Here is a 22,231-nt window from a genome sequence, read left to right as displayed (position 1 = left end):
ATGGTGACTCCAGCCAGGGCCTGCCTGGCTTTCCACCCTGCTGGCCACTTGCATGGCTGGTGGTGTGGCCAGAGCCAGCCCAGGCAGCAGCCTGAGGTGAAAGGGGGTACAAGGAGGGGGATTAAACTCCCCTGTCTTCCCTCTCAGGCACGGGGACCCCAGCTGGGGTCTGCCTAGTTCTCTGGTCACTCACATGGCGGGGGGCATGGCCAGAGCCAGCTGGGGCAGCACCTGAGGCTGCTGTTTGTGCTGGTTCTGGCCACAGCCCCTGCTGTGCCAATGGCCAGCAGGGTGGAGTCCCCATGCTGGTGAGAGAGAGGGGAGTTTAATCCCCTTCCCTGCCCACCCTTCGCCTGAGGTGCTGCCCAGACTGGCTCTGGCTAAGCTGCCTGCTGTGCAAGCAGCAGGGAATGCTGGGCAGACCTGGGCTGGGGTCTCATATGGGTGGGAGAGGAGAGGCAGGGGGGTTTAATCTCCTTTCCTCCCCCCTGAGCCCACTGGCCCAAGCCCCTGCCCCCTCCTTTCCAGTGGGGAAAAGTCTAGCAGGGGCTGCTCCACCCCTGCCAGGCAGACCGGGTTACGCCAGCCGGGTTTCTCGCCCCCACCCCCTTGTCAGCCAGCTCTCACTACTCAGGCTAGGGAGCAGTGGGGCATGGCCAACCCTGCTCTACTCAAGCAGACACCACAGCCAGGCCAAGGGCTGCAAAGCATGCTGGGATGCTGGAGGACTCTGATTTAACTTGAACCAGGAAGGGTCTGGGTCAGAAGTTCGGTAAACCGGTTTGACCCAAATCAGTTAATACTGATACTTCAAACTGATACTTCATTTAACTAGGTTTATCTTAAACCATTTTCGGCCATTTTGAAACTATTTTATCTGCACTGAACGTCTGTAATGTTACAGGTTTAAACCAGTTTCTGATCACTTAAACTGGCTTACGTGTAACTTCTGTCCCTAGCCTAAATGCACTTGCCTACAGATCTTGGATTTTTACTGGTTTAACATTAACATTGTTACACCTGCAGGGAAATGAAAAGCGTACGTCAAAGCAACAGGGTCCAAAGAGAGACAGCAAGTTTACGTTGGTCTCTTAGGCTTCCATGGAAGACCTGACTGGGCCTCAGTTTAGTCATGGTCATTGCTTACATCTGGGAAGCATCTTCAGAGTGTCACGCAAGAAGGCCTGTCTTCACAAGATTCGGAGGCAGGTGTTTCTGGTCTTTCATAGTTCATTTTCTGCTCTTCAGGACTTGGGAATCAGCCGTTGCCTGATCTGAAGTCACTTGCTGATCTGAAGCCTTATTTGCAGAATTTTTTAAGGTCTATGAGCTCTTTCTTCCTCCTTTTCAGTATTTGATCCTGTAACAACAAGATGAAGCGTTTCATCTTTGAATCACTCTCTCAGGAACTTGCTTTCTTCAGAAGGCAGATGTGAGTCCTCAGCTGTCTGCTTGTTCCAGCCTGGGCCATATATCTTCCCCAACTGCTTTTTACCTTGGTCATAGAAATGCACAGGCCCCTATTCATTTCTTATAAACCCAAGCACTAAGGGCAAAGCATTCCACTTTATGGCTTCCACCACAAAGAGAGAATGTAAGAGCAAAGTGCCCCTATCAATCCCCAGATGCTATACACCACAGAGACATCTTTATAGCAGCTTGCTCTGTAGGGGCTATGTGATCTAAAACTGCCCCCACACCTGACTGTTGCTTAGTTTGCTCTTCTGCCCTAAGGCTGGCTTTCAACTGAATTGGTCTCTTCTAAAAGATCTGGTAAGCAGGATTTTTCAGACGACTTGGTTACAGGATAATTGCGGCAGAATATGGAATAGCATTGAAACATATTGACTACCTCCCTTCTAATAGGAGGTGATTCTGTCTTCTGAATTCAAGTTCTTGGCTGAATTCTCCAAGATGGAGATCTGTGGGAACTTTTCCAAGTTTTGTGGGAAAAGCTTGCGGGTTTTTAGTCATGTGTTATGACTTGGGCATCAGACTGAAAATGAACCATGTACAGGTTAATTAAGGTGCCTGTGCAGGTAGCTGAAAAGTAGAGCCAGGAAAACAAAGGTCAGCATTCAGACCAAGCAGCATAAGCTGCCTGATCAAAGTCCAATAAAATCTGCTGAAAACTCCCTTTGACTTGGAACATGCATTGGATTCAGCCCTCTATCCTTTCAGAAAATCACTGTTTTTAGTTACGTGCTTGCATTGCAATAGTATTTGCAGGTCCTAGCCAAGGTCAAGGCACTGTTGTGCAAAGCATAACACCTGCGTGCATGTACTGAAGTTGAGTCTACACTGCAGCCGAGAGATGTGATTGTAGGTGGCATAGATGCATCCAGGCTAACTCTCTATACTTGGTAGCGTGCACACTAATACCAGTTCAGCCCCCAGCAGCCCAGGGTTCAGTGTGGCTGAACCCCAGCTAGGAATGTGGGTAAACACTTAATTGGGTAGCCTGAGTTGAGCTCTGTGGTTTCTACAGCTGCATTGCAATTGGTACCCCAGCGAGGTAGTGAGGCTAGGTCAGTATGTGCGTATGAGCTATCGTCACACTTTTTGCATTGCAGTGTAGACCTATGCTAAGAGACCATCCCTGCCTGGAAGAGTTTACAGTCAAATGAGATAAGATGGACTAAAGATTGCAAGGGAAAATGGCAACACAGGTCACATGGGAGACCAGTTACGATAAGCAGGCTACATCCAAGGATCTAGCACTGGCCCTGTTGGAGTCAATATGAGGTTGGCCTTTGGATTCTGGAGGGTCAGGATTCAAACCTAGCTCCCAGCTCTAACCCTGTCGAGTAGACCACACTGGTTCACCAGAACTTCACTTTCTCTGTGAGATATTAGGTGTATCTACATGTTCATTAGTATGCCATAATTGCGGTGCATTAAGTTCTGTACTCGTAATTACAGGTACTACCTTAATGCACCATATTTGGCGCTACTGCGCATTAGCTCCAACACTTTTTTTGGTGATGCGAATGTGCAGTAGACTAATTCATTAGCGCATTAGCACTAGTTTTGCCTGCTCCTCTAATGTGCAATAGAATTAGTCTGCTGCGCTTGAAGATGCACCCACTGTAACTGAAAAATAGGCTTAGGTCTTGCAATGTTTTTAATCCATGATTTTTTTTTTTTCTGAAAAGGGTCCAACTGCAGCCACCTGTGGATGGTATTGTTACTTTTGTTTATTCTCCACCTATTTGGCTGTATTACATGATGATAAATACATAATTATCATAGCATGCATCTAATTCGCTTGTTTTAGTAGTTAAAATTATCAGGGGGAAAAATAGAAACAAAAAAATGAGATCCACATGTCAAGAGGATTTATTTCCAAATGAGACTCACTGAAAGATACAGGATCTATTTCTTCCCTAGTTCATGCCTTTTACACTCTTGTGATATCCATAGGCTTCAGTTGGGGTTATTTCCAGTTTATCTTGCTGGGATCCTATGACCCCAGCTGACTTCCTGCCCTTTGGGCAGGGGGCTGGACTTGATGATCTTCCGAGGCCCCTTCCAGCCCTAATGTCTATGAAATCTATATAGGAGAAGGTGAGAGCAGACTCAAATCCCTAATTTCTGAGGTTTCATTTTATGCAAACAAGTCATTTGTTACCTAGCATTAAGATATTTTACATGATACACAGAGAACCATAAGGGGGAAACCGTAATATTTGGAATGCGTTGAAAATTTAAAGCAGCACGCCAATTGTGCCTATGTTAAAACATAATAAAAACGTCCTTAGTGCCATGATGTGGCTGACTTGACTCATAAAAACTGCCATCTTCCATGCAGCGTGAACGTTGCTGTAGGTGCTTACGCTGCGTTGTCTGTGGCGCAGAGCCATGCTCTTCATGCGACTCCACGTTTCCTCAGAGCAGATTGCTCCACCTCTAAACCACACATCATAAAATGTGTAGTAAAATCTTTCTTCAAGCTTTATGATCATCGTTGGTGTGAATAATCTCCCTGAGTAATGCACCAACCCACCATCACAACTAAGAGAAGGCGCTCCATGTGATTCGTGACAAAGACCTTTCCTTCTCATTTCAGTGAGAGAGAGCGTAAGAGCTGCAACCCGCAGCCTTGGTTTTAAGCCACTTCCCTGCAGCAGCAAACCGAGAAAACTTGAGTCTTTTGTTGCACGCCCAATTAACTCAGCCTTACAGAATTTTGCATGACCAAAGCAAGCCAGAAGTATTTATTTTCCCCAGTGTATCAGAGGAATATGGGGGGAAGGGGGGAATTTTGGGCCCACCTAATATATTCACTCAACTGCTTCACATAGCTGATATAATTAACCTGTGCTTCTCTGTTTTCTGCTTCAGCTTCACTGATTTGAATATTTAATTGATTTTGCTTTTGTTGCATTCATACCTCTCTTGTCTTTACTTTTCCTTAACATTTAGCAAATTAATTTGAGGGCTAGAATGCCTGAGGAAGCAATTTTAAGTTGATATTGGAAAGTATTGAAGGAAAGTGTGTGTTACATTCAGAACGGCAAAGACACACATGGGAAACCTGATTATAGGAGTCATGCTTGTACAATAAGGGGAAAGAATGATGCTTTTCGAGTCTCTGTCCAACCAAAATAACTCAAATGTTAAGAATCAAATACTTGCTACACACTCTTTGGGAGCAAGCTGGCTTAGCAGGCAGGACTTGGTGCATAATTTTGAACTAATCTATTCAAGAAAACTGTGATTTGCTTGAAGACAGTTTATAAACAGCAGATTAAATGAATTATGTATTGAGAATTGCTTCTCTACTCCACTTGATTACCAAAGTGCTCTGTACACAGAAGAAGATTCTGCTTTAACCCCTCCGACCTCGCATTTGCCCAAGCAATTCCACATTTACAAGTTTGTGACATCGGTTAGCATTATGTTAGACACTGCACTGCCTTCAGCTGTGAGCTGGGTAAACTCAGGGACAGACTGATTTACACAAATTGATTGTAATGCTTAGGCTTCAGTCCCTGCCCCACCTCCTCCCGATTGATGTCTTTGGGTTAAAGTGCCAAGACTTCACCCGCAGGGACTAAATGTCATTCTTTGTTAAACATCCTGCCCTTTATTACTGCTATTTTGTATCTTCAGAGAGGTTGGGGTCTGTTCTATAAGAGGAAGAACTCTTTTCCTAGCAGAAGGCTGTGTGTGTGTGTGTGTGTGTGTGTGTGTGTGTACATGTGTGCACGCATGCTCACCTGATCACATGCATGTGCATGCACCAGCACTGTACTTAGACTCCTGGTGGGCCTGGGTTTGACTCTTAGTATCGGGCCTCCCTTCGCCAGAGATATTGATAATAATAATCATTATTTTAATCATTTTTGGGCCCCCTATCTATCTGAGCCCTGGGTGGCTGCCCGGTTCGCCCATGCCTCTGTCTGGCCCTGACCAGCACCCTCCACCAGAAGCAAAATGAGCCAGTGGCAAGTTAGGGAACTCCATCCAGAGATTCATCTGCTGAGCCATAGCCAGATATCTGAGTTGAAGACTCATTGAGATTAATGCAGCAGTTCACACTCTTTATAAAAACCCATGGCTTTAGGCTGTTTTTGAAACTCAGTTCTTAGGCTGCTTGTACACGCCACGGGAGTTTAATTTGGTTTAGTTCTCCCTAAATTGAAACAGTGGGTTTTTAAAAATACTGCTTCCAATTAGGGAGAACTAAACCAAACTAACCCCCCGTGGCATGTACACAAGAATGGGGTCCTGATCCTTACCTGCCTCTTCTGGGTGGGGTGGGGAGTGAGCTGCTGGCGGGCTGAGCAGTCCCCAAATTGCACGGGGGCCCCCCAGCTGGCATCCACCTGCTGGTATCTAGCCCAGGTGGTCCTGGGAGGTGCTGCAGTCACGGAGGGAAGCACCGGGCCCCCACACAGCTCAGGCAAGCAGGCTCCAGTGAGGGAAAAAAAAATCAGGCTTGCTGCTTTTTTTTTTTCTTTCCAGTGGAGCCTGTCTGCACGGGCTGCTCCTGAGCTGCGCGGGGCCTGCCAAGCATGTTGGCTTCCAGCGCCCCGTGCACTGTTGCACCTTGTTAAGTAGCAAAGTAAAACACTTTAGAGGTGTTTTATCTTCCTACGTACCAAAGTCATTTGAAGGGGAATACACCATCGAGCGTCCAAACAGTGACACCATTGAAGTAGTGCAAAAGGGCATTTAAGCTACTTTAAAGGCCAGTTCTGTGACATGTACAAAGGCTAAGAGTCTCAGAAAGGTTTGAAAACTGAACTGAGCACCTTACAGCTTCATGTGACTTGAGAAGTGGGGGCCCTAGGCTGCATCTCTACCTACCTGCCTCCAGGGGCAGATAGTACCCACAACTCCCAAGCCTCCAGTGCTACTAGTGTGCACCATGTGCTCTGGCAAAGCACCCCCTGCTAAATGGACAGCAGCTGGCACGAGAGCATCTGCGCAGGCCTTCAGCTGGCTGCCAGGTGTCAACAGAAGCCTGGCTCCACTTATCGGGGCGGGATGTTCCAGACACACTGGGAGCTGGTATTCCTGAGCTGTCCACACTATTGGCTCCACTGTTGGCAGCTAGTAAGGAGGCAGTGGTCCCAAATTTGGCAGTGTAGATTACAGGCCTTATGTGCCACCCAGCTCCCCTGCAATGAAAGTGCTCTTGCTTCTGTTTGCTAATGAGACCTGATACAGAGACTGACACAGTGTGAATCTCAGTTTCCAAGGGGTCAAAAGTTAGCGAGTTCAAGTACTGTAACTGTCTTCCGCTGTTATAACCCTGTTTTATCCCAGGGGATGTTATAGGTAAATACTTAGGCCAGTGTCACTGAAAAACTTTGAGAGCTGCTGAGTTAAATAGGAGGCTGTGGATCAGATGCCCACATCCTGCTGGTGTGAATCAGGAGTATCTTCAGTCTGAATCAAACTGTGGGAGGTGCCCTGCAGAGACTTGTGCAAAACAGATTTATTTGGCAATCCCTGGCAACAGCAGCTTCAGTCCCTGCCCCACTGCCCTGCATTGCTGCTGCAGAGCTGAACAGACAGGCATTGCGAAGGCAGGCTGGATTTTAGCTGGCCCGAAAGGATGGAGGGGGAACTCTGTGGATATCTTTGCTTAGTGTCTTACTTAAAATTTCCAACCTTTAACCTCTAAGCTAAATGGTGTTTTAGGGGTTTAAAAGTAGTAGTACCAAGATAAGAGAAGCGCCCTTTATTTTGATCTCCTGCCCAGCAGATCCAAACAATTGAGTAACCATTGAACAAAAAACCTTTGCTTCCCAGCAAACTGCATTAACAAAAGCTCTTGGCTGTGTTGGAAGCAGTGCAACTAAACTGATTACATTCAGTCCAGCTACATTAGTGCTCAATCTTGATGTAGACATACTTAAACAAGTTTAAACCTTGCTTAAATCTGGTTTGCTAAATTAATAGCCCAGTTAAGCTTGTCAGAGGTGTGCATTGACTCCGGCCCTTGCCATCTTTTGTGAATGGGTTTTTTTGGGAGGGGTGAGGAGGGTTGTTAACTGCAGTGTTATTTTCCCCCAGTACAAAGTGTTTCTTTAAATACATCTTTTCTACCTCTCATCTCTTCAGGAGTCTGCCATTAGGAGGTGCATCAGCAAGAGGTATTCAGGGGTGGAAAGAAACCTCCTCTCAGAGCTGGTTGCTCTATAGGTGCTTACTGTGAAGGTGTTTGCAGCATCCCCAGAGAGCACCAGCTGCTGGCAGAGGAAGGATTCTGCACTGGGTTCTAATCCAGTGCAACAGTTTCTACTCTCCAGTGGATGTGGTTACTGGAGCAGCAGAAGATCTGAGACTAGCACGTAGTAATATGTGCACGTGCTCGTGTCAGCACATGTGTCAGTGAGAAAAGTGTGGTGGATTTTTTTTTCCTAACCCCCCCATTACAAATGTAGTTATTTTTATAGTGACCTAAGAGTACAAAGCCCTTCACAGACATGCACAGGCTGTGATCTTTGCTCTGAATAGCTTGGAGTCTAGGGAAGGAACCAGGATTCACTTGGAGCTTCCACCTGAGACCCTGCGGCATAAAAAAAGTAAATGGGTTGAGTTAAACAGAAATAAAGTACTTCCTCTGGAATAAGAGCATCTGCATGTGGGGTTAGTTTGGAATAGCTGTTGCACCTCAAATTCACACCTTCTTGTAATCCAGATTAAGAGTGGATGTGCCCTAACACGCTGCAGAAGGAGAACTCTTCTGTGTGAACAGTCAGGCTCTTGCTCTTTTTCCTGTTGATTCAATCTCTTTTCTTATCTCCTGGGCTGGGGTGTTGTATTGTCCTGTTAACGCGTCATTCCTTGTGCTTTCAACCCCAGGAAAAAGCTATAAAAGCATCAAAGGGAATGAAACCAGATCCCGGAATCTAGCAAATCTAACTGATGTCTAAGCAGTCACCTGAGTGCAGGGGTGGCTCTGTGGGGTGGAGCTAGACTCGTGTAGCCTGTTTCACAAGTGCAGGCTCTGGGAGGGGCCTCCTCTGGAATTGCACAGCACGGCGTGTGCTGGAGCAGCTCACCTCCAGATGGTTCACTGCCCAGGAGACAAAAGGCAGAGCACGAAAGGTTGAGCTGAGGGAAGAGGCACGGGAAAGCTGCGCCGTACGAGATACAAGTGCTATATGGGTATCTGAACCAGTGGCCTGTCACTGTCTGGATCTAACCCTCTGCGGCTGGGGAGCGGAGCTGATTAAACTCCATTGCTTTGGTGCTGCGTTCTCGGGAGTTAGTGGGACAGTGCCAAGGTACTGATTCTCTGGCCTGTAGCGAGGAGGACAAGGTAAGAGGTGCTTTTGCCTTGCTTTGGCGTCTGCCTTACGTAAGACTTGTAGAGCATTTTTAGGTTTCTTTCACCCACTTGTTGCTCAGTCACGTTCTAGCTGGTATTGTCAGTAGCATTAGCAGTATTTTAAGCAGCAAACTGTTTTAAGGAAGCATCAGGAATGAGCATCAGATGGGCATATTGAAATACCCTGAATGTGGACACAGTGTACTTGAGTTACTTGGTAAATTCCTGGTTGTTTTGTACTGTAATCAGGCACAGGGATGTACAGTACAGAGCACTGGGCCCGGTACAGTAGCAGGAAGCATCATCCTTCCAGACTTTCAGGGGTAGAGCCTTGTATCACGAGCAGCAGCTGTGTGACCTCCATGGCTAGGTACAGAATACTTCTTACTCACAAATTACTAGTGACACTCTGTTTCTGGAGCCATAACTGCTGTATGTGGACCAACCTGTTTTTGTTTGAGAAAAAATAGGCTGCTCTGGGATCCATGCCCTTGGGCAAGTTGCTTTGACTCTGGAGTTTGCTCCTTGTGCCAGCCAAACCTTGATTTACATGCGCGCCCCCCTCCCTTGGTAATTGTTGTCGATGTTTTCCCTTCCTCAGATATCTGCCATTAGGTTAGTATCAAGCATTTATACTTATTGGGTCCCCAGTGGTAAACAGCATTTTAGCAGAGAAAGACATGGGGTAAGAGTTGCATTGCAAGCCGTTTTTACCATGCACATGTGAAAGCTGCTTGAAGGCGCTCACTAAAACCCCAGCAGAGAAGGAATTTCAGAGCTTAAAACTCCCACGCCATCCTCCTTCACCCCGTGTGTTTGGATTGCAAAGAGCTGAGTGCTTCCTGCACTCATCAAATGTGCAGGGGCAGCTAGTCACAAAAGAGCCATCCGATAGCTGGGGTGCCCGACATTGGAATATTTGTTGTTTCGGGCATGTGAGTTTAATCTTGTTTTAATTGCAACCTCTGGTTTATAAAATTGCCACCCAAGGAGACATTTCTGTGTTATTACCAAGCCTGCCCTTCCCAAAGGGGATATTCCGTATTTAAAAATGCTGGTCCATCGTGTGCGCTGCACCTCATGGGCAGTGAATGTACACTCCAAAAATAAAATCTTTGTGTAAAGTACTTACCATGCACTGTACATAGCAGATGGCTTACAGATAGCCATAGCTTGCCTGGCTCATTTATTTCACTCAACTCTTGAAAAGTGCAGTCCATTTTAAGGACTAAGTGGCCTGCAGAAGCTTCCTATTTCAGTCAAGGGCACAGATGCGTCCCAATCAAGTCAGTGTTCAGTTGCACTGGGCACTATGCAAACGTAGTAAAACCAGTCCCATTGAAATCAAAGCTCGGTACTGGTAAGACGGGGAAAAAAATCCACATGAAACAACGATGTACAGTATGATGCTTATAGAACAAATTTGACATATTGGGCCTGCTTTTCGTTTAGGCCTTTACACCAACTTCAGGGCAACTTTACACAGTCAGAGTGATGTAAAGGAGCCTTAATGCAAATGGGAATCGGGTCCATTGTCTTTGAACCTTGTCTCTTTTGAGTTCAATGGGAATTTTGCCACCAATGGAAGTGGGAGCAGGATCAGGCCAAACCCCTCTGGGCTTGCAGTCAGGACTGCCTGTGTGAATGCAGTGTTTCTTCTGAAATTACAAGCATCTTGGAAAACAGGGAACAGAAAGGGAAGAAAAACCACTTTTTTTTAACTTTGCTGTGCTGAAAAGCTCCTCTGTAATTCAAAGGCAGTTGCTGGGAGCCTGAGACCAGGAAAATAGCAGCTCTCTTGCTATCGATGATGGTGATGTTGATGTGTGAATCCCCTGTGGAGAGGTCAGCAGACCAGTATTAATTCCTCTTGGCTCATCACTGTGGAAGAACGCAGAGTCTTGTGGAGAGTATCATATCCTTCAGCTGAGTCACTGAGAAGCTGCTCAAGATAGTGGCTTTGCCATGTGGTTTCAAAGAGCCTGTGCTGGGTTCTGACCCGAGTCTCTGCCTGATTCCAGGTGCATTGCTCATATCCCTTCCTGCTGATGTAATGAGGATTTCTCCCCAGTCTGTTCTCTAGGCCTTGCACAGCTGTAGATGTCCAAATGCCTTATACAGGGGAAGGTAGAGGTCTTGGAAAACTACCACTGCTCCATACTTTTCTTAGGCGTACACATTGATGGTCATGTTGTGATGGTCACAGGACTCCATACAAGCAGATTCATCACTCAGGCACCTGACTTAGACCTCTTATGTGTACACCATGATCCAGAGGATTGAAGGTTGCCTGCTACTACACCGGACACTTGGGCCCTTCAAGCATTATTCTCTGCTTTGCTCTGGGCTTCCATTTACCCTGGAAGATGTGCTCAAACTTTTCCTTCTCTCTTGGTCTTCTTCCCCTCTAAAGCGTGCCCCTTTCCTTCCCTTGACAAGACCAAGAGAGTTTAAACTCTGTTTTGGGCATTCATTTTTATCTCTCTGGTACAAGCACAAACTATATTTTCCCCTATGTAGTTACCCAGGTATTTAGTGTGTGTACTCCCTTCACTTGCTGGTTTCAAGTGAAGAACTGCTTAAATGTTCTCTAGTTGTTGTTTGTGTGTCCAGAACATTTCAGCTGTGGTGCTACTCTGTTCCTCCGCTCAGGCTATTTTCTTAGTTCGTGGGAGATTTGCCAAACAGCAGCTGTTTTGACAGCATCCAGTGCAGCATCTTTTGTGTTGTCCCAAACTATGTACCAGTAATTATAAAAACTCTTCACGTATTTTGGGCTCCCTGTAATGATTAGAGACAGGTTCCAGGATTTCACCTGCTCGAATACAGAGGACTTCATGGTTACACCACACATATTTATTTGATGAGTTTATGTGCTGATGGAGTGGATATCAAGGCATATTAAATGAAGTGTTAATGCCTCTCCCCAGGTGAACACTGGGGATAGACCAGCACTGTTTCCCTGATGGATACATGGATTTACCATTCAGTTATGCTAATAATTACAGACACTGGAGATGAATCATTGATCTCCAAGATAGTAGATAAAAGCCAAAAGGGTGTGTTTAACCCTACAGCCATGGAATTTAACAAAATGCAGCAGGACAAACCGAAATACGGCTTTGGCAGAAACCCCCCCCCCGCAGTCTTATTTCCCCTACTTCTCATACCCCTTGTGCTCTGCTGTTTCCCCCATCTTCTCCTCTTGCCTCCACCTGCAGTCTGAATGCCCTCCACCCCACTCCCTCAGTCCCTACTCCTCTGGAAAATCTCCCATATGTCCTTTTTGCCTTTGAACTGTGGTCCCCTGGTTCGCCTGACTGGGATGGCAAGTTCTGCCAGGTAGAGACCCAGTGTGAAGAGCCACAAGGCTGCTGCATAACAAAGAAAGCCCCATTTGTCAGCATCAGCTTATGTTTTTCTAATTCTTCAAAGATGTGCAGGCATTTGAGCCTGACCACCACTCCCCTGAGGGGCAGAAGGGGCACATTGACTGCTTTCCCCTTCTTCCCTTACTCTCGTACCCTGCGCTGGGGCTCCTAGCTATCACCTGGCTCCCTCAAGGGACAAGCTCTACTTCCAACAAGAGCTAATGCAGGGAAGTCCTGTGTCCTGTGCTACCCAGGAGGTCAGACTAGATGATGGTTATGCTTCCTTCTAGTAACCGTGATCCTGAGAAGCTGGACTTTTTTCTCTGGCAAGGCAGATTTTGCAATTTCCTCTTCTCAGTGCAAATTCACCTTCTCTGTGTGACCTGTTTCTCCAATTTGCTATTCCTGCCCTGTTATGCATCCTCAACCAGTTCAGTAACATGTTTGTGTACACAGCAAACAGGGAAGCCTCTAAACTTTGCTCAGTTGGCTAGAGCAGTGGTTTTCAACCTTTTTCATTTGCAGACCCCTAAAAAATTTCAGATGGAGGGTTTGATCCCTTTTTGAGGTTTTGACTGGAGGTGCAGACCCCTTTGAATTGTAAGTGTGGGTATTCACATATTTTTGACTGATCATAGTCATCTTTTGCAGACCCATAGTCTGTGGACCCCCAGGGGTCTGCGGACTGCAGGTTGAAAACCACTGGGTTAAAGCAGGGATGGGCAAAATATGGCCCGCAGGCCAGATCCGACCCACCTAAGGATTATATCTGTCCTGCAGGGGGTCCCTCAGCCCCACCTGGACCAGGACTCGGCTTCACAGCAGCCCCGGCAGAAGTGGCTCCTTCCAGCAGCAGCTACTAGCATCGCTGCCGCTGCTGGACCTGGCCCCACTGCCTGGGCACCCCAGCCCGTCTGCCTCACCGACAGCACCAGAAAAATCAGGTGGGCTAGCAGAGTCTTCATGGAGACCAGCCTGGGACCCCTGCGGACAGAGCGCACGAGATGGGGCTGTGGGCAGGTGGGGGACGGCTTCCAAGAGCAGGATGGGCAGGCGGGAGGCAGGGCCAGGATCATGGGGCAGTGATAGCTCTGGAGCCTGGGGCAGAGCCATGATTTACTCCCTGCACATCCCTGCCCATAGATCTGGCTCCGATCACAAGGATTTGTGAGCAGCAGATTGTGGCTCTGCCCTGAGCCCCGGCCCCACGCTGTCACTGCCCATTATCCCAGCCCTGCCCCCTGTCCTGCTCCTGCCTGCCCACGGCCCCATCCCATCTGCTCAGCTAAGCGTACCCTGCTGGTGGGGGTCTTAGCCACTCTCCATGGAGACCCTGCTCTCCGACCCACCTGCTCACACTGCTCCCAGCGGTGGGTGCAGGGCAAACAGCCCCGTGGCCAGATAGGATCAATTGTCCCCCTTCTCCCCCCCAGCTGGCAACAGCTCACCAAAACTCCTTAAACGGCCTTCCAGCCCAAATAAATGCCCACCCCTGGGTTAGAGCACGGTGCTAACAACACTAAGGTTGCAATTCAATTCTCCAGTTACACTAAATGATCTCTTGAGGTCCCTTCCAGCCTTACTTGTCTACGATAACTATGATAACCGGCCCAGTCATTGTGACTGAACACGTTTTGATTAAGATGATAATACGGGACTGATTTGCAGAAGTGCTGGGCACTGACACAGCAGTCGGTGGGAGTTGAAGATGGACTGACAATGTGGCTCCTGTGCTTGTGTTTAAAGGTGGGTGTGTGTGCTTGTGTGTGTACACCGACAGACTGATGCTGAGAGAAATGAATGTTGCTGGACAGATCTAATCATAGTTTGCTGATCCACCGTTGCACATAGACTCTGTACTTGAAGTTGACCTCTAGCAGCTAGGGCAGGAGCAAGCTTGTCCACTTCTGCTTTATCATCTTATTGCTATAAGAAATACCTGGCATACGAGTCATATCTCTTATTTTTAATGACCCTCATTTACTCTTCCTCCACACAGTGCCCTTGTAACAGCTTGAAAAATAGCATATCCCCTCACCCCAATATTTTTTCATCCATTTTACACTATTTCGTTCATTTTAATGAATTTTTAGTTAATGACACTGAAATTACTAACCTTAAAGCATATGTATTGACTTCTCCTGTCAAAAGGTCCTGCCTCAGCAGATGTCAGCGCTGCACTGGAAAAGTGCTGTAGCAGCAAAAACCCCACAGTGTATTTTTACAGAGCAACAAATCAGAGTGTAGGTTAGTGAAGGCTTGGAGGTGGGGGAGATTTTTTTAAAGCTCCTGTATCCAAGGAATTATGAAGAATATTTAGGGGCTGGATCTTGCACATAGTGTTTGTCATTGTAATTTGTGCCATTCTTATGTATTTTGAATAATAATAGTATTAAAACAATATAGTGAAGTCAGTGACCCTCAGTCTTCCCTTGCAGGCTGTGGCTTTGCCGAGGGCAGGAAGCAGGGGCATGTGATTGCAAATTCAGGTGCCCTGTAAATTTGTTAGGCTCTGAAGTTAAGACCCTTTCTGCTCAACTGTGGGAAAAGGAGAAGAGCAGTGTACCCCCTGGCTAGAGGGGCCTGAGCCAAGAGAGGTTAATCCATTCCCAGCTCTGTGGGGTTTATACTTTAATACAATATGAGTTTATTGCCTGATGCAGATTGTTAATTTTGTATGTCTTAAGGGAAGAAGGCATGCCTCCCATTTCATAGATCGGGAAACTGATGCACAAACTCCTTAAGAACTTTATCCAGGATCTCAGGGAGCCTGACTCAGACCTCAGAAATCAAAGGGAGTCAGGTGAATTCAGTGGGCCAACTTGCAGTGTGTACAGTTAAGCATAAGTGTTTGCAGGTTTGGGAACAGTGAACACGTGGTAGACCTGGGAATAGACCCAAATCTCTTGACTCCCAGTCCTGTGTTTAGCTGCTGCTGCTTCTCTCACCGCAGAGTCTAATTTTAGGGTGGAATGGCTCTTCTTCCTTTGAGGTCTAATAGCCTTGACAAATGTCCCTGTAGCTTGATTGAATGTAAACAGCTCTCTCTTCGAGATGCTGGATCTCTTCCCTGGGCTGTGATATTTAGCTATGCTTCTGTTAAAGAGATTCCCACACCTCTTCCTCCTTTGATAGCAGTCCTCAGTTGTTGGTTATGTATTTTAAACTGTGCAGTTACACATGCTCCAGCTTTTGACCTTAGCACAATGATCTCGGCACAGCAGGAGACACCTGTGTTTCATAGCGTGTCAAATCACAGTTAATAATAGGAGAAACAAACGCATTGGCTGGTGTGCTGGAAATGTGGGTCAGCATATCCACTGTAAGATTTTCTCTGAGTCAGGTTTCTAATCCTCTGTGAGAGATCATGCTGCCATCAGGAGTGTGAGCAAGATGATTGGCCTAAGGATGGGTTGACTACAAAGCGGCATATGTAGTTATAAGAGATGGCAACTCTTACGATGAGAGACAATTGTTTGTCTTAAGCTTCATTCTTGCTTTAACGCAATTAGATGGCACGTGAGCAGAGAGCAAGTGAGTAGGTACAAGGTCTCTGGCCCTGTCACTCTCCTGTTCATGCACCTTAAAGCGTGTGCCCAAATGTCTGCTTGTGCAAGCAGTTTTCCAGTCTTTACATGCAAATGCAAAAGCATGCATGAGCCCAGGCCTGAAACAGTCAGACTGTGTTGGCTTGTGGCACACACTGCAGAGCTGATTTGTTTCATGTCGTCTTGAATGCGAGCTAAGAGTCCTGAAGTATAAGCTATTAGGTCAGAGTCCAGCTGTCTGATCGATCATGTGCTGTTCATTGTATTGCATTTTTTTTTGCTTGAAATGCATTTTTGTTTCTTCCACGGCAAAAGAACTACATAACATAAAATCTGTTTTGTGGTACAGAGGCTGACTTCTGTGTCCTCTGCTTAGTCCCTGTAGTTCATAACCAAGATGCTAGAAGCCAGGAATATTTCAGGACTGGTTCTCTGGAGCTGGTTCCAGAGATCTCTTTCAGGACAAAGCTGTTCTGCAGCTAGCCTTGATACTGGTTGGATTTTGTGCCAGACGCTTGATGCCCTTGAGCTGGATTTTGATCTCGTTCTGTGAACCTGCAAATCGAGAGTAACTCCGTTGGAATCAACTTTCTGCTGGTTTAAGAGATATGAATCTGTCCTTGTAGGTCTCGAGTGCGTCTCAGTGAAATCATGCTGCTGATAAGCAGAGCTCTCAGTGCACTAGTAAAGTATCCAAAGAAAGGAACATTAGCCCATGCAGTAACTATAAAACCAACACTGGTTTGCATATTAAACATCATATCAGTTGCTTGCTGACACATTTGTTGCTTACGTTTCCAAAGGTCTCTTTAGTCTCTCACAATAGTGAGTAACCCCTGTGGTCATTGGCATGAACCAATAAATAATACATCATCACAAGAAAATAAAGCTTTACCTCTGTTAGGAAAGGTTTGCTGGTAGAGCAACCACAGCAAACCCTCCTAGGGAGGCATAACTTATCCCAGGTCCCCAAACAAAATAAGCCACAGGAGCACAAACACTTTTTTTTGGCTTCTAGAACAGCTTCGCACTAGGCTTTTTCTGAGCACAGCTGTGCCATTGAGGGTTGTGATCTTGTTTCACCCTCCTAACTAACATAGCTCTGCCAGCCAACCTTTTTAGAAGTGGGCTTTAGTTTCTTCTTCACCTAGTCTCCCTGTTCCAGGTGGTTGGCTCTGCATAGGTGTGTATATACACACCTGTTTCAGGGTGTAGGTTGTAGCTGTGTTGGTCTAAAGACATAGGTTCTTTTGGGTAAATCTGTTATCTTTCATTAGACCAACCCAAATAGATGGAAAAATTCTTCTTAGCAAGCTTTTGGGCACAAGCACCCTTCATACTGGCCTCTGGCTGCTTTACCTCTCCATCCAAGAAGAGCACAGACCATCTGCAGACACTTCCTCAGCCTGATGAAGGGTGTTTGTGCCTGAAAGCTTGCTAAGAAGAGTTTTTCTGACTGTTTGAGTTGGTCTAATAAAAGATGCCGGATTTACCTAGTCTGCCTATATACCCACCTGTCATTTTGGAGAAAGGCTTTGCTGCACTCCTTCCTGGAAAGCCCCAGTTTGTTGGCAAAGGTTTTGTTTCCTAGTGATGAAATCTCAAATTAGAAGCGATATGGAGAAATAGCTGGCATGCTCTTCATCTGTACATGCCAGCTGGTAACCTAGGTATAAGCATCTTTCCATTTGTATGTAGTGACCACATATAACTTGGAGAAATGTTTGTTTCATACTGCGTCCTTATTTCCATAGCACTCGGCCACGTTCTGTCCGAGCATGTAACAAAGAGCAGTAGCTTATCGTCCATAATATCCAGGAGTAGGACAGAAGGATTACTGTATGTACCTGAATCCAAGATGACCCTGAATTTAAGATAACCCCCCCAAAATAGAATCTATACATGGAAAAATTATACATGTGTTGTAACTTTCCATGTGAAGAATCTAATTATTGGAGAATCATCTTAAATTCATTCCCCCTATTTTGCAGTGAGAGGTGCAGGGGGAGGGCAGGTGGTAGGAGAGGCAGAAGTAGGGCAGGCAGTGAGTGAGCAGGTGATGGAGGGAGTCGAGCAGCTTGCCGTCTGTCACCTGTACTCCATCACTTACCCCCACCCCCAGAGGGAAATGGGGGGGGGGTAACCTTGTCGTGGAGTCAAGTAAGTATGGTCATATCCTCATTTTAAAGATGGGGAAACTGAGGCTTAGAGAGGCTCAGTTATTTGGTTAAGGTCACAGTGAAGTAGCAAGGGTGGGGTTATGTTCAGGGTTCAATTTATGAGAGAGCTTGGGGGGGCTGAGACCTCCAATAAGAGATGAGCCCCCCTATAAGATTTGAAAATCATAACCTGGGGTGGGGTGGGGGGTCTCTGATTTTATTAGGGCATTGTGATGGGCAACCCAATTCTTTTTGCAGACCTCTTCCCCAGGAGTAAAGTGTAATTCAAACCCTGATTATATTTAAGATGCATCCCTTTCTTTTATCATGTGACTGTCTTGCTCTTGCTTGTGCTGGGCTTTTAGAAGCACCTGAGAGACTTAGCAGCAAAAGGTCCATTGACTTTCATTGGTGTTTGTACTTTCCCATAAGTAGGAACCTTGGAAAATTCTGTTAAGGTTCAGTTAGGGCAGGGTTGGCAAAATACTACCTGTGGGTCAGATCCAGTCCACAGCTGGCTGGCCACCAACTCATTGGATCTGGCATGTGTGGAGGTGGCGGCTCCGGCTCTGGCTCCAGCCGCTGGGTGGGCAGCATCAGCTTTTGACACAATGATATCAGCTGTGGACCTGGGCAGGGACTGCTGCCACAGCAGGTGGGCAGCGGCATCAGCTGTGGACGCTGCCGGCAGGTCCAGGAGCCCCGATGCAGAACCTGCTGGTGGCATCGCATCCGCAGATGACACTGCTGTCTTCCCAGTGTGGCGGAAGCTCCCACCCAGGGCCCTGACTCAGAACCTGCTGGTGCATCAGCTGTGGACCCAGGCAGGAGCTCCTGCCACGCCGGGTGGGTGGCCGTGTCAGCTGTGCTACCATCAGGTGCTACGTTGGGGCTCCAGAACCTGCTGGCTGCAACCACAGCCGACACTGCCACCTGACTGTGCCCGCCGGAGCAGAAGTCCCTGTCTGGGTCTACAGCTGATGCTACCAGCTCCTGGCAAACTACACCTCTGGCTGAGTTCTGGAGCAAGGAAGGGGAGGGAGGGGAGAGAGAAAGAAAGAGATGGATATGGCCCTTGACATGTCACCAAAACTCCTTAAGTGGGCCTCCATCTGACATAATCGCCCATGCCGGAGGGTTAAGGGAAAAGCTGAACAGGGGTTGAGGGTTCAGTTTACTATTTGCTTGCATTAATCCTTATTTATATTTTAACTGCCCTGATTCAGCAGAACGCTGAAGCACAAGTGTAACTGCTTCATGGACTGAGGCCATGAAGCAGGGCTGGCCAACAAATGGCACAGGCAGCCTCTGTGTGTGACAACCTGCAGATCAGGATGGGGACAGGAATCACAGTTGCTCATAGGGGGTGGACTAGAATCACTAGATGACCTCCTGAGGTCCCTTCTGACCCTCATTTTCCATGATTCTGTGATGGAGCGGGAAGCTGAAAGCAGATCAGGGAGAGAAAAATTAGAGCGGCACTTAGAAACGGCATAGGGCTAATTTATGGCACAACTTTAGGGCATAAAAATTTGTTCTGCAGGACTCTCGGGACCGACTCTGCAACTGTGGCTGCTGGCCTGATCTGCTGTATTTAAACATGCATGAGAGGATATTGCCGTTATTTTGAGAGTCAAAGGAGATACTGTCCCTTCTTCCCCCACTGGCACAATAAGACGTACCTGGTATCTTGTTGTTAAGCCCTGATGGCTCATCCGTATGCAAGTACCTGCTTTTCTGACTCTTAAATCATGGGCTAGAATCCTGCTTTTTCTCACTCTGTGTCCAGAGGAAAACCAGCTTCTGTGCAGTGGATCATCCTTGTGTACACATAAGGGTTTTAGTCTGAGAACTGTTCTCAAGCTGTGATAGGGGAAAATTTGTTTAACAAAAGAACCATGTAAATGTTACAGCAGACTGTCAATAACTGAACTTCCAGTTACCTTTATTTGTTCAGGCATTAGACTGGCAGCTCTTTGGACTGGCAGGCAGGTGTAATATGGCAGCTTATTTGTAAGAGTCTAATTAATGGAGCAGAAAACAAGGCAATTATTTTAACCTAAACCAGTTGAGTGGCTTAAAATCACCTGAAATTTATCTTGATTTAAGACCCCAGGCTGATTTCTTGTTCATTGGTTAAACAGGCATTGCTTAAATACCAAGAGTAAAATACTTCATTTTAATCGTGCATGCTGTCAGTACATCTAGAGCAGTGGCACCTAATTTTCTGGCTCCATGGGCTGGCTGAATGGTTGGTTCCTGGGTCTGATCCTGCACTGCCCCAATCCAGCCATGTGCTGCCTTCTACCCCAATCTCCACGGGTATAGAAATCTGGTTCCTGGGGAGCAGCAGTTAATGCTGCCACTGCTCCCCAAGCACCAAATTTCCAGACCCTTGAGGAGCCCTGCAGGCCAGACGATATGACCCCACAGGCTGGGGTTTTAGCACCTCTGACTTAGAGCATTTTTATTAGTGTGCCAAACCCTTAAAGGCACTTCTTCTAGTAGCCAGTGTTCTCTGTCCAGCTGATGGAGTTGCTTATAACTTTTTTAATACTTTAAAATAATGTTTTTGTTAATTTAGTTGTTCATCCAGTTTGAATTTTCCAGGCCGGAAAATTCATTCACAATTTTATATACTGTGTTTTTTAATCTATTTAAATAAATATTCATGATAGCTTGTTGAACTTGTTATTTTCTTAAGAGTCCTTGTAAGAGTTTTCCCTGTTTATTAACTAAGGCTTAATTTTGCGGGGTGTGACTTACCATACGGGGTGTTCAGGACATCTCAGGACCATGCACAGTCTGCTCCCACAGCAGTCGATGGAAGGCTGGCCACAACAGGAGCAGAGTTAGGCCCAAACAGAGAAGTACGCACATGCCTACCCGAGAGGTTTCACTACTTGTGAACGTGGGCAATCTGGTGCCTCCCAAGTCTGGGGGCACCCGCAGGCAGAGGTATGGCCAGATCTGGCAAGCTCCCGTAGGCGCTGCTGTTAGTGGCAGCCCGGGGGGGGGGGGGCACATGCCCCCCCCCATGTCCCCCTTGCACATCGCCTATGCCTGTGAAGCTGAGTGAACAATAGAAAATGGGCCCTAAAGTTTTATCCAAAAGTTTGCATCACATCTCTTCCTGTTCTGTACAGTGCTTAGGATACTAAAAAGGCTTAGTAAGTAACAGCTGGGAAGATGCTGTGAGACACAGCAAGATGGATTGGATATGCCTCAATCATCATCCTACAGTTTACAGATTCACAGAAGTTTAGGGCTGGGAGGGACCTTGTGAGATCATTGGGTCCGGCCCCCCTGCTCTGGGCAGGAAAGACTACTGGGGTCAAATAGCCCCTGCAAGGTGTGCGTCCAGTCTTCTTTTGAAGATCTCCAGGGTAGGTGCGTGCACCACCCCTGCTGGGAGTCTATTCCAGAGTCTGGACACACAAACCATGAAGAAGTTTTTCCTTGTGTTAACATAGCCTGTTTTCTTTTAAGTAAAAAAAAAATGATCTGGCACAAATCCAAGATCACAGTCTGTTCTGCTTGGTGATTCATTCAGCAGTTCATATTGGACTCTGGTGAGTGAAGCTCTTGGGTTTTCTTGGATCCTTAAACCAGCTATTCAGATACACATGTCCTCTGCTGCCTAATAACCTTCTATGTAAACACTTGGGGAGGAGCAAACTGAATGGGCTTTGCATTTATAGTGTTTTATCATCCCGGCTTGGGTTTATAGCCAGCGTGAGGCTAGGCATGCTCTATCCAAGTCTAACAAGGGAGTGAAGTCCAATGTGGATTATTATTCCTGTCTGCTCTGTCCACTTCCTGAGGTTTACGTGTGACGGCTGGTGTTTCTCGAGCACTGCAGTTTTGCCAAGCAATCAGGGATTCAATTTTTTTTTTGTTTTCTGCCCTTTTTTTCGCCCCCGAGACCTGAAAATGCAGGTCAGCTTGGGGGGTGTCATGTGTTATGCTACAGGGACTGCGGCTGGCAGCTCTATGGTGAAAATGGAGAGTAGTTTTGCTGTCTGCTTCTTTCCTCCTCCTTTTGTGCCCTCGTCCCACTCTGGCCAGGGATTATGGTTAATGTGATAATCCTCATTACCGCTGCCTTCATTAATTTTATTACTGTCTGCTCTTGTTCTGAGTGTGACATGCAAATGCCATAAACCACTCTCAGGTAAATGGGTGTTTCCATCCAATGAGACTTGGGAGGCTGTTGAGAGAGAAGGAAAGACAACTCTCTGCACTTGTTTCCTTGTGTGGCTGCTTTACAGTGTAGTAAACACCTCAGGCCAGGTAGTGGAAGAGCAGGAGGAGGGCAGTCAGGCGGGGGGGAGCGGGGGGGGGCATGTGCCTTTGCACACC

The 22,231-nt window shown here is 46.8% G+C and overlaps 1 protein-coding gene across 5 annotated transcripts in view; it reads left to right on the top strand.

The window, feature by feature from the left end:
• The window catches only part of ARHGAP32 (Rho GTPase activating protein 32), a 597,177-nt gene that overhangs the window by 501,701 nt on the left and 73,245 nt on the right, over positions 1-22,231 (top strand). The window contains exon 1 of one of the 5 annotated variants that reach the window (XM_019509229.1): positions 8,507-8,782. The exons of the other annotated variants lie outside the window; for them this stretch is intronic. The gene's annotated coding sequence lies outside the window, so the exon portion shown is untranslated. Of the gene's footprint in view, positions 1-8,506; positions 8,783-22,231 lie in introns of those variants that run through there. 5 annotated transcript variants of the gene reach the window in all.

The sequence above is a fragment of the Gavialis gangeticus genome, unplaced genomic scaffold (genome assembly GCF_001723915.1).
Source record: "Gavialis gangeticus isolate Ggan-Ray unplaced genomic scaffold, GavGan_comp1, whole genome shotgun sequence".
In the NCBI taxonomy this organism is placed as follows: Eukaryota; Metazoa; Chordata; order Crocodylia; family Gavialidae; genus Gavialis; species Gavialis gangeticus.
This window is presented reverse-complemented; position numbering and strand designations above follow the sequence as displayed.